The 13,013-nt window shown below is 38.6% G+C and overlaps 1 protein-coding gene across 3 annotated transcripts in view; it reads right to left on the bottom strand.

The window, feature by feature from the left end:
• Positions 1–13,013, bottom strand: part of LOC131072872 (asparagine synthetase [glutamine-hydrolyzing] 3) — a 76,019-nt gene that overhangs the window by 6,492 nt on the left and 56,514 nt on the right. The window lies entirely within an intron of this gene.

Here is a 13,013-nt window from a genome sequence, read left to right as displayed (position 1 = left end):
AGGAAGTTGTTCTAAATCTAGGAATGTAAGAGCAATGGCAATCTTTGATAATAATCAACTAAGTCTTGCTTTGACATGCAACAAACATCTCCACAAGGCTAGTGCAATCTCCTAAGGATAGCTTTATGATTTTCAAATTACCACCACAAGCATAAACACCATCAAGTTGATGCATATCAATGAAGAAATGATAATTCAAGTTAGGCTTGGCTAAGGTGGATCCAGTTGACTACACAAGGCACTTGACCATCAGCAAGGTGTTAGTAGTATGGATATAAGAATTTCACCATTGATCATACACAAAGTCTTCCATTCATCTAAATAACATGAAAATCAAATTGAGAAGTAGAGACCATGCAAATTGTTGAATCAACACATAGAATTCACCATATTTTCAATGAAGTTTACATGCCTTTTGCAAGATTCTTGGCAACAATCTTTGCCTTCTCTTCCTACTCTACTTTAATTGCTATCTGCTATTACTATTCTCTATTCGTTATTAACTCTTGTCTATTAACTTTACAAATGAAGAAGTGGAGCCTTATATAGCGCTCTCATTACAATTGAGTGGCTGAGATTGATTCACAATCAATAGCCAAGATCCAAAGATAGAAACCCTAATTAGGGTTTGTTAGACCCATTGCAAAGCATTTAATGCTTGACCAATGACAAAATTACAATTGATGGGACACGTCCTTTGAAAATTCAACCAATAGATAGTGACGATAGGTACATAGAACTTTGTGCCCATGTGGCAGTTATCTTCTTTGATAGATGAGTTGGGTACATCGAATCTGTATGCCTTATCATGAAATGATATGATTGGAAAGATGATGACTAGGCACCACCTCAGCTTTGACCTTTTGTAGCTCATCACAAGTTGTGATTGGACGAGGCATATCTCTTGATACTCAACATTATCAAGCTCCTCTCTTGTTTGGGAATTCTGCCTTAGTGTTGAATTTGATGATGATCCTATCAGCTGCCTTGTATAAGGTTGAGACTTGATGTGATGCAATGTCTTCCTTGGTCCTTGTCTTCACTTAGGTGATGAAATCTTGATATTGTAAGTGAGCTGATGTTCCTTCACCTTGGATCGGATCGTTATCACATGTTGCAGTTGAAGTGTGCTATGTATCATCATGCTGATCATGTTCTTTGTATTCGCTGCCACCCTTGAAGTAATGATGAAATCTTCCATGCCTTGAATCCCTGACCTTCCTCACATTCCTTTGCATACTCATTTCACTTGCATCAAACCTGATTTGATGATTTTCAAGTCTGGAACAAGTCTGATCTGCATTGATTTCATGTAGCAAAGGAGGTGCTAGTCATTAGACGCTGATTGGCATTGCTTAGAACGAACCCTGTCTTGGGCAGATAGCTTTGGTCAAAGGAAGAGGCGTGTTTGGTCAAAGAACAAGGTGTTTGAAGCAATGATAGGGGGTCTCGAAAGCAATGACAGCCTAGATCATTTTCATGCCTTAGCCAAATTTCTTGATCTCAACTTTGATGTCCTTAGCCAAAGGACGAAATGTCCTTTGAATTCCATGCCTTGATGTTACTTGCAGCCTTGGACATGTTGAACTCCCCATGTTGCTGGCATTGAAGCATTAAACGTGTTGATCATGAAGTCTTAATCACTTGAATCAAATCACCTCCTTGGAATGAATGTCCTATGATTGATCGCTGGACCTTAGGAAGCTTTGGTGTATATTCGTTAATCTTCCTCAAATTCGCTGTTGCTGTATTCATATCAAAATCGCCTTTTGCTTTCAAACTGAAAATTGCTGGTGCATTCGCTTTGCAATATTTGATCAAAATGGAGATAGCTGGAACATAATTCAATGATGTCTATAGTCACAATGTCGCCGCCTTGAATGACAAATTCGCTGATGCCTGAAGTCAAGTTGATGTTGATGATGGCTGGATTCGATGTCTTCACTGGTTTCGCCTTGATTCAATCCAAGTCGCTTTCAGTCTAAGGAGGGAATTCGCTGTCTATGAATTCGCATTATCCAATCTGAATCGTCCTCTTCTTAGGGAGAGATATGTTATGATTCCAAATCAGTTCAGGTTCGCTATATCCCCATATTTGGATTACCTTCAATCTGAGATGAATTCTGTCTTGCAATCACTCTTAAAATCAATTATATGTGTTTGATCAACTGAAAGGATCAAACACCTCTTTAAACTCCAGCATGATGAGGTATGATTTCAATCAAAGGCCGACTTTATTTAATAATCAGGATTCACAGCAAGGGACCAGCTCGGATCATATTTTAATGACTTACAACTCGAAATTGAATGAAAGGTTCTTTTGCATTGTTGAAAGATCAATTTAAAATAACGGCTTATCACCAAAATGTTTTGCAATTAATTCATCAAACAACTTTCATTAAATGCCTTGCAATTAACATCTAGGCCGACTTACATGTAAAATGTTTTATTTTTCTCTCTTGCTGAGCGCTTTGCATTACACAAGACGATAGCCGACTTGTCATTGATGCTTGCTTGATGGTGTTTAGGGAGATGTCAGCATTTTATCCTCCATTTGTATTAGACCCTTGGCGACATTCATCTCTTTGATTACACAAATTATTACTTCCCTCTTGTCGGCATTTTTAGATATGCATGTGCAAACAAGGCGGGGTTTTGATGTTCAATTGCATTGAGATTTCGGTATTGAGTTCTTGGTTTACATAATGAATCGGTGCCCTAACCCCCATTTGTATAAAGATTTCAGCCCTTTCTTGCCCATTTGCATCAGCAAGTTTGCTTGATAAATTGTTGATCACTTGATTACACCATTACAAATCGGTGCTTATGTGTTCATTTGAACAATCGTATAACGGCCTTCATTTGCATTAGCTCATCCGTTTGATGAAATGTTGATTGCCCTTCTCCATTAAGACATATCGGTGTTTTGTTCTTCATTTGCAAACTCAAGTTGGCAAGATCAAATTTTGATTGCCTCATTGATCCTAGGCAAATCGGTGTTTTTGGCTTCATTTGTATGATGAATTTGGTATTCTCTTTTATTCACCATTCAATTCCTCGAGTATGTAGATCTCTTCCCTCGTGTTGAGGAGCCGTCATTCTTAGTTTGTCATCATCTTATATTCCGTGTATCACACAAAAGAGAACATCCCGAATCAAAAGTTGAGAATGAAAATAAGATACAGGTAACTGAGACGAGAAATGTTAGTTCATAGCTTAATAACGTTCATGACAATCATTGTCTTCCAAAAATCATTAACAACAAACTTCTTCACAAACCCCTCTTTTTATTGAAACCTGATTTTGCAAAAATGCACATTTGCTGCTCTGCTATTGAATTTACTCCTTACTGCTCTAATTTGTTCTGAAATCTGATATCCTTGTCTCAGAATCTGCTATGATTTATTTGTATCTTTGCTGTAACTTGCTTCTCTGATTCACTTCTGAACTCATTTTCAGATTTTGGAGAGGCTCTATATAGAGTGGTGGAAATTTAAGGAGATTGATGTAATATGGAGTAGAAAAAATCAGATTGTCTTGCTTTACATTCGCCTCTATCTGCTAGTATTTGCATGTCTTGATTTGCATCATACTGTGAAATAATTGCTTGGAACCTTCCTTTACTGCTGTAACTGGAATTTGCAGTCTGTTCTTTTATGGTCTGATTTTGAATTTAAATACCCAATGTTTTGACACGTCTTTTACTCCAAAGATCAGCTTCCTTATTCCTTAATGCCACCTCTTGCCTCATCACTCATCGTGAATTTAAGGGGCTTTGGCACATAGTCAAAGGGAACGGTGAGGTGGATGTTCAAAAAAAATGCCTTAAAACTTTAACCTCCATCTTAGAATTTGTGGGCCCAAGTAATGACGCGGTAGAGGAGAGGAATATTAGGTGTTGTGGGTTGAAAGTGAATAGTAGTGAGAAAAGGTGCCACGTGAGGAAGGGAAGTAGAGGATGTTGGAGGAAAGGGAGACACAAGGGATATGGATGTGGGGGATGTAGGGAAGGGTAGGACATACCGTGGGTTAAGGTAGATGAAGGATGTGGGAGGTATAAGAGGTAATGAAGGGAGTTGGGATATAATGGGGGTAAAGGGAGTTAGTGGTGGTAGTAGAAGGGTAGTGTAGGATGGGATGGGGGTTAGTATAGGTAAGCTTAGGGGAATAAGGGGAGGTTAGATGATAAAGAAGTGTGGGTAGGGTGTAAGCTAGGATAGGATAGGGGTTATGAACGGTGTTAAAGGGGGTATGGGTAGTGGATGGGCAGGTTAAAGGGAGTAAGATATAGGATGGATAGAAAGAGGGGGTAAGAGGTTAATGAGGGGTATGCTAAAGGGTAAAGAAAATGGGATGAGGGTTAGAGGGTGTAGGAAGTGGTAAGGTAGGAGGAAGTAAAGGAAGTGAAGGTGGATGAAGTTAGGAAATGGGGAAAGTAAAGTGGAAAGATAGGGGAATAAGATAGTGGATGGGTGAAGGTAAAGAAGATGAAGGTAGGAAATGGTAGGCAGGAGGTAGTAAAGGATTTGAAGGTGGGGATGAAGGTTAGAAGAAGGTGGAAGGAGAGGGGAATGGAATGGAAGGAAAAGACAAAGGAGGTGAAATGAAAAGGAGAGATGGATGAGAAGCGATTGGGCTTGGGCAACCACTGGTAGTGCTGGAAGAGGAAGGTCGGAAAGGACAAAGTGGCGTGCCTAACTTCATGTATTCATTACATCTCAGTCACTTGGGATGCTACACTTCTTCCAAATGAAAGGCTAATAGCTAAAAGACTCAAAAAACTAACCTAGAAGCAAAAAAAAGGAGGGCTCCCCATTTGCAATGGGGCGATGTGTGAAAACGTCACAACAGGTAGTTAGTAGAATGACCATTAAGGGAGGGTATTAAAATAATATTGTAGTATTGATATAATGGTCATCTTAATCATTTAGTTAGTATTTAGAAACTTTTGTTTATGTCTTTCATCTTTAGTTAGTTTGTTATGGAAAGATCGTCTAGTAATTTTCTATATAAGGAGTAATCCTCTCCTTAATTACAACATTTAATTATCATTTCATTACCTTCTAATGACCATCCTCATTACTTCTCACATTTACCTTGTTGTTTGTGACTTTCACAAGACCATCCCTTTTTTATTTATAAATGTTTTTTTTATATGCAAGTGAAATCGTTGTTGGGCCCTAACAGACTACTAGCCATCCACGAGAGGGTCAGGGAATTCCTAGATGTTCCCTAGCCATCCTGGAAACAGCAAGTTATCCACTATCAATTTTGGAATGTTTTGGGGACATTTTCTTTTTTGGCACTCATCGGGGGTGGGAGGCGAGCATTTCCTAGGCATCCCTAAGTCCTTGAAACATCCCTTTCAAAAGGCAAGGGTACCAAGGTAGGGGATGCGTCCCTTGAGAGAAATGCTATGAAGCCATTCAAAGTACTCTAAAGTTTAATTACCCTTTCCAACAAAGATTTAGATAATGAAAATTATGTACAAACCACTAGAAAATGCGTAAATTTTTCGCCTAGGAAATCCCAAATTTGAAAGAAAACCCTAATTGATAGGTGTCAATAGCAACATCACTTGTATTATTTATTTGTACAATACAAGATGAGGATTCCAATAAAAATACTACTCTTGTCCTCCTTGTCAATCAAATGGGAGGAACTTCATGTCAATTGATAGTTCCCAAACTCCGTGAATCAGCAAACTCAATGAGTCAATTCATAGTTTGCAAACTCAGTGAACAACCAAGTACTCATGAGTTTTCTTGCTCTACAAGTACTCACGAGGCTGCTCAACAAGTTTTTTTGCCAAGTATTTGGAAAAATTCACCAAGTTCTTCCACTTCACTCGTCACACTAGCAAAACATTGAAATTGCTAAAAAAAGCATGGGTTAAAGACTCCCAAAACCCTTTTGGGGGGTTTTATAAACTATTGCTTTTTTCCTTCAAAAATTATGAAAATGGTGTACACCATGAAGGTCGGTGCTGTTTTGAAGGTCTTCATTTGGGCTTGGTCCTCTGCCAGTTACAAGTTCCTTGATCCTTTTCCAATCAAACCATGTCCACTAGAGAGTCTAACAAGTGCTTCTACCAGTTCCAAGTTCAATCGTCTCAAACTACAAAAAATTATGTCAACTTCATGTCTAGTAACATTGCTTTGTACATCTATGACTCAAAACAATATATTCTCCAACAAGAAGAATATTTGCTACATAATTTAGAAGAAGTCACATAGACTTGAGAAATTGTCTATCCCTCCTACTCTTGAGAATTCCAATTATTCTAGAAATTTCATTCCTTCCACATCTTTGCTAATGTCCATTTCACAAATAGCAACATGAAAGACACTACGACAAACTTCCTAATTCCAAAATTGATAGAATAATATTATAATAATATAAATCAATAATTATGCATTATAACATTGTTCACTAACATACATGCAACCTACAATTTGTGTTGCCTTCACAAAAGAGTATAGTACACTATAGATACAATCATACATGTATGCATTTACAAACATATATTTACCTAAAAGGAAGGTAGCAATTAACACAATTTCCCGGGGTATTGAAATCGACCTATCTGAGGAAATCGAAGATAGTTTCGCTGTCTGGGATAATCATGCCATAATTGCTCGGGTTGTAGGACCTAAATTCACAAGGTTGGTCATTCAATCAGGGTTTGACGAAAATTGGGGCAAACACACTGTTATTAAATTTCTTCCCAAAAACTTTTTTGTTGCAATTTTTGCAGATGGTGCGGAGAGAGATCGACCCCTTGGTCTGAAAAATTGGTTCTTGGAAGATCACCCCTTATATCTACAACCATGGACGGCAAATTTTGATCCTACTCTGCTAGCTGTGTATGATAAGCCTGTTTGGATCAGATTATATAACTTACCAATTGAATACTGGAACGAATCCTACTTGGAAAAAATCGGTAGATCATTGGGCACAATGTTGGAATTAGATGAAGAGATAATCAAAAACGATTTATACACTTACGCAAGAATGAAGGTGGCGGTTGTTAAATTGATCCCCTCGTCAATTTTCCTCCTATCTACGAATGGTGAGTGGGAGCAACAAATTGAAGTAGAAAAGGATATTATCGCCTGCTCAAAATGTGGTAGCAAGACGCATACTGTGGATCATTGTCGAATGTATGTAAGGAAAGCTCATGCCAAAAAAACCAAGCAAGTACGGAGAAAAAAAGAGGATATTTCTTCGCAGCAGATATTGCTTATTGAAGGCCCGAAACCGACTGAAAATGCCCTAACTATTGAATCGATTCCCCCCACCTCATATTCCTCGGCTGACCATACTGCTACAAATTCCATTGGCAGAGATTATGACACATTGGAACAGGGTGTCACGGATGGTCAAATAGATTCCTGCTCGGATTCTTCTGAAGATGAAGATTATAAGGATGAGTTGAGACATGGTTGAACCTAGATGCATAAGTCAATCTGCGAACACTCTAATTGGTAATTCTAAAGCCATAAGAGAAAGGAAAAGTAACCGGACTGTGAGGGAAGAAAGAGCGAAGGAAAAAGGGATTGTCAATATTATGGAATTTTTGAATAAATCCAAGGGAGGAATGCCCTCCCTTGGAGGACAATGAAGATCACCTCATGGAATGTCAGGGGCTTGTTTGCCCCTGACAAAAGGCGTATGGTCAAAAGGACTTTGGCCAGGCTCAATTCGGATATAGTTTTACTACAGGAAACCAAGCTCAATGGGAATAAGGCGATCAACTTTGTGAAATTCTGTTACAAATGGGAAGGTATCTTTCAGGATGCTCGTGGCTCTGCGGGTGGATTAGGTGTGATGTGGAATCCTTCCATTGTTGATGTTACTCCTATATACTCCTCTGATCACTGGATGGTTGTCATATTAAACTTTAAGTTATCGAATATCTGCTTCCCTCTGTTCAATGTATATGGTCCCATTCGTACAAAGGAAAAACTCAAAGTGTGGTCAGAAATTACGAATCAGGCATTATTGTTGGATATGGACAAAATTGTTGTGGCTGGAGACTTCAATGCCCTTCTAGATATGGATGATAAGGAGGGTGGTCTTCGGAAACCAACCAAAGTAATGGATGATTTCCGAGATTTTGTGGCCAATTGCAGACTTATTGACATCATTCCTAAAAATGGGAAATACACCTGGACAAACAGAAGATTAAACTTTTCAAAGATCTCTGAAAGGCTGGACAGATTTTTTGTGGGGGAGTGGTGGATGAAGGGCGATCTTTCCCTGGAGACTTCTATTATTCCTCAAGTTGGATCCAGTCACTTTCCAATTACTCTTTCCATTGCTCATGATACACATAATTATAAAAACTACTTCAAATTCCTAAGCATGTGGTGGCGGGATCCAAACTTCAAAGAAAACATCTGAAATTGGTGGATGGAAAGCAATATGTTTTCTGGCTCACCCAGATTCACATTTGCAAAACGAATACAGTTTCTAAAGAGTAAAATAAAATTGTGGAATAAAACTTCTTTCAAGAACATATTTGAGGAGAAAATCAGAATCGAGGATGAGCTTGAAGCAATTAGCAACAGGGTCATGTGTTGTGGTATGACAAACATTGATTTTGAACTCGAAAAGGCCCTCAAGGAACAGTATTCGGAAATATTGAAGAGAGGAGATCTATTGGAAGGATAAAGCAAGAGAGCTATGGATTGCCGACGGTGACCTTAATACAAAAAAATTTCATGCCTCATCCAAAGCAAGAAGAGTGAATAATAAAATTTGCTCCATCATGGATGATGCTGGTAATTTGGTGAATTCAGTTAAGGAAATCGAACAGACTGCTCTTGACCACTTTACAAGTATTCTTGGCAAGGAGGTGAGGATCGATGACTATGCTATTCCCTTTATAAATGAAATTATCGATCCTGTTATTAGTGAGGCAAACTGTGAAATGTTGCTTGCCCCTTATACTCTGGAAGAGGTCAAGCATGCCACATTCTCTTTGCATCCGCATAAGGCTCCTGGTCCCGATGGGATAACTGTTGATCTATTCCAGAATTGTTGGGATCTGTTTGGAATTGATATTTGGAAGATTGTGGAGGAATTCAGAAAAAAGCAGAGATTTGTGAAGGAGATAAACCACACCATTATATCTCTGATCCCTAAGAAAAACAATGTCTGATTTCCGGCCAATTTCGTTATGTAACACAATATACAAAATAATTTCCAAAGCTATGGCTGAGAGACTTACGAAGCTGCTTCCTAAGTTAATCTCTGAGAATCAAAATGGGTTTACACCGGGCAGGGAGATTGCTGACAGCATTATTCTGGTTTCTGAAATACTACATTCATTACACAAGAGAAATCTAAAAGGTATGGTTATTAAATTGGATGTTGCAAAAGCTTAAGATAGGGTTAACTGGCATTTTCTTCTGTGCATTCTGGAAAGATTTGGTTTCCCACGAAAATGGGTGGAGTGTATTAAATTTTGCATTGCAACTGTTAAATACTCAATACTTGTCAACGGAAATGTCTGGTTGCTTTGGTGCTGAAAGTGGACTGAGGCAGGGTGATCCCCTTTCACCTTCTTTATTTGTATTAATGGCTGAAGCATTGGGCAGACTGATAAAGAAAAAGCATGGGGAAGGGATTTGGAAAGGGGTTAAGGTTCATGACCAATTTGAATCTATTACACACTCACAGTTTGCAGACAATACCATTGTTTTTGGGGAAGCTTCCCTAAATGAAGCTAAATGCATTTCTAACACCCTCAGCATGTATACCAAAATATCGGGCCAGGTAATGAACAAGGAAAAGTCACAACTGTTTTTCTTCAATACCAACAAGAAGACTCAAATAAAAATTGCACAAATTCTGGATATTAATATATCCATACTCCCAATAAAATATCTTGGAGTGAGCATCAACAAAGGGAGTAGGCAGAATCAGATATGGGACGATGTCCTCAAAGCTTGTCAGGCCAAGACCGAATTATGGAAAAATAGATGGTTATCCCAAGCTGGAAGATTAACCATGGTCAAATCTGTCCTCTCGGCCATTCCAATATACAGTATGTCATGTTTTAAGTTGCCATATGCTGCTGGGAAAAGTCTGGATAACTTGCTTAAAAAATTTGTTTGGGATGGGGCAAAAGACACAAGGAAGATACCTCTATTAAACTGGGATACCATGTGCCTGGTAAAAGAAGATGGAGGTGCTGGTTTGAGGAAAATGGCACTTCAAAACCTTGCATTAGGTGCAAAATTGACATGGAAGATGTACAAGCAGCCACAGAAACTTTGGTGCAGACTCTTTAGGAAAAAATATCTTGATTCTGAGGATCCATCTAGAATTCTTACTATGGCAAATTCTGATAGGGGATCTGCCACATGGAGTTTCTTATGGGACAGCCGGGGCATTATCTCTGAGCATTTATCATGGCATATTGGAGATGGAAGGAAGGCTCTGTTCTGGAGAGATTCATGGGACAGTTTCTCTGCTTTGGCTGATCAGTTTGAGGAACAAGATTGGATCAACCTGGTGGAAGACTGCATTGGAAAATATGTTTACAATTACTTTGAGGAAAAGTCGGAACCACAGGGGATGAGAGTTTGGAAAAAGATCACTATCGGTAACCCTTCTATATGTGGGAAACTATGGGAATTAATTTAAGACAGATGCATCCCGGTATCACAAGAGGATGATACCATATTTTGGTGTGCCTCAAAGTTAGGTGAATATAGTGTCAAAATGGGTTATGAGATACAAAGAACAAAAGGTAATGCTTCGAATTGGACCCATATGCTCTGTTGGAATAAGAAGGTTCTACCTAAGGCTGGCGCCTTTTTATGGATTGCACTACATGGCAGAATACTAACTGGGGACAGATTGCAAATCATAGGCATTTCCGGACCTAATAGATGTATCATGTGTGGTTCTGAGGAAGAGACAGTTAATCATCTACTATTCAAATGTTGGGTGGCTGAGAAATGCTGGAATTGGTATCTAGATAGAATCAATTGGAGAGTTGCTAAAAATGATCATCTGAAAGACTTTCTTGTATCTTGGCCAGCATGTAGAAAATCAAAATGGAGTGATCTTTGGTTGATTGGCCCTTCGATGATTGTGTGGCACATCTGGAAGGAAAGGAACAGGAGAATATTTAAGGATTCCTCTCTCTCTGTGGACAGCTTACCGACAAAATCAGAACTGCAATTGAGGAGGTGTTAAATGGTGAGATTGGTTGTGGGAATCTGGCAAACTACCAAGATTGGGATCGTTGCATGGAAGGTAATTGGTCACTTAAGAATCCGGGTGTATCCATCCAGCCCAATAAAATTAAACCTGACAGGAAATCAATCAGATGGATGGCTCCTCCAGTTGGCTGGGTAAAACTCAATTTCGATGGTGCATGCAAAGGTAACCCGGGTATGTCTGGGGTTGGGGCAATCGTAAGAGACGCGAATGGGGAACTGGTTCAAGGAATCTATGGTGGTATTGGTTGTGCTACTAACAATGATGCTGAGATAAGGGCACTTGAAGCTGGGTTAGATCTCTGTGTCCAATCGGGGTACCACAAGGTAATAATAGAAGGTGATTTGCACATAATCTTAAAAGGTATTTGCAATTCTCAGTTTCAGAATAGGAAATTAAACAAATGGTTACCACGTATCAATAAACTTCTTGATGCAATCTCTATATATGAAATTAAGCATGTGTTTCGAGAGGGTAACCGTACTGCTGATCATCTCGCAAACTTAGCAGTCGGTATGAATAATGAAATGGTCATTTTCAATCAAAAAACTGTGTCAGACGCCATCTTGGTTCAGATCAGGAAAGACATCATTCCTTCTCCACGCGAGGGAATTGGTTAGAGTGTGAACCTTCTTTGGGATTAATGCCCGATCCTCGGGTGTATGTGGCGTCTGGATGATAGTCGGTCTGGCATCCTATGCAGCAAATGTCATATCACTCACAGATCGATGGATTATGGTACTGAGCTAAACTTGATTAACCTATCTTGGCGGTATGGTAGTATTATCACCTGGATGAATTACTGCCACTCTATTTGGGCCGTAGTCTGTGTCTTGCGGAAACTCCACTACAGCCTAACATGAAAACACAGAACTGTGGCAGACACTCTAAAAAATAAAAAATAAAAAAATTAACACAATATCAGAGAAAATGTATTATCATATGGACGTCAATATCATGAACTTGTAACTTTTTAACTTCTTTTCATTCTTTCAAACTTTGGGTATATACTAAAGACAACTAAGTTATAAATCTATTATCAACACAATTACAAAACAATAGTGAATGTTCAGTCATCAAAACTGCCTAAATCACAAGAGTGTACATAAACATTCAAATCATCAAGAACCTATGAAAATTGCAATGCATGCAAAACGAGGAAATTTCAAGATTACTAATAAATAATACTCATGTAGAGAAGTGTATTCATAGCATATCAATAGATCCCAATTGATTTATACAAATGACCACAGAGAATATACCGAAGTTTGGAGGCATCAAAAGTATTCAAAATATTTTCTTCCAAAAACAAAGTGGGGACAAAGTGGGGCTTAACGTGTCCAAATTGAACCCCAATAATAGTGACAAAGAAAGAGATCACACAAAACCTTATGATGGTGAGGAGGTAGTTTGAATCACGACCAGACCATAGACAATATGATTTTTACAGAATTGTCCAGAGTCTAGACAGAAATTAATCCAATTAATTGAAGTTGTGAAACCTCTCTTATAAATTTCTTTGTCAAGTTAGAAGCTACAAATGCACGTAGCTATTCCAAGAATTTGCTTAGTCCAATAATAATTGCGAACAAGTCAAAACCAAAAATATCAGTTAATTTACGTTGTGAAACCTTTCTTAAAAGGTTATTTTACAAGCTAGAGGCTATGAAAGTGAGTAGCCAAAATAAGATTTTTCTAACTACAATAATTCTAGTGAGGCAGTCCAAACCAAAAGTACTGTTCCATAAATTTCCTAGCAACTTAAAGATAACTGG

This window comes from Cryptomeria japonica, chromosome 6 (assembly GCF_030272615.1).
Source record: "Cryptomeria japonica chromosome 6, Sugi_1.0, whole genome shotgun sequence".
Taxonomy (NCBI): Eukaryota; Viridiplantae; Streptophyta; class Pinopsida; order Cupressales; family Cupressaceae; genus Cryptomeria; species Cryptomeria japonica.
The sequence above is the reverse complement of the archived record's forward strand: the minus strand, read 5'-3'. Positions and strand labels throughout refer to the sequence as shown.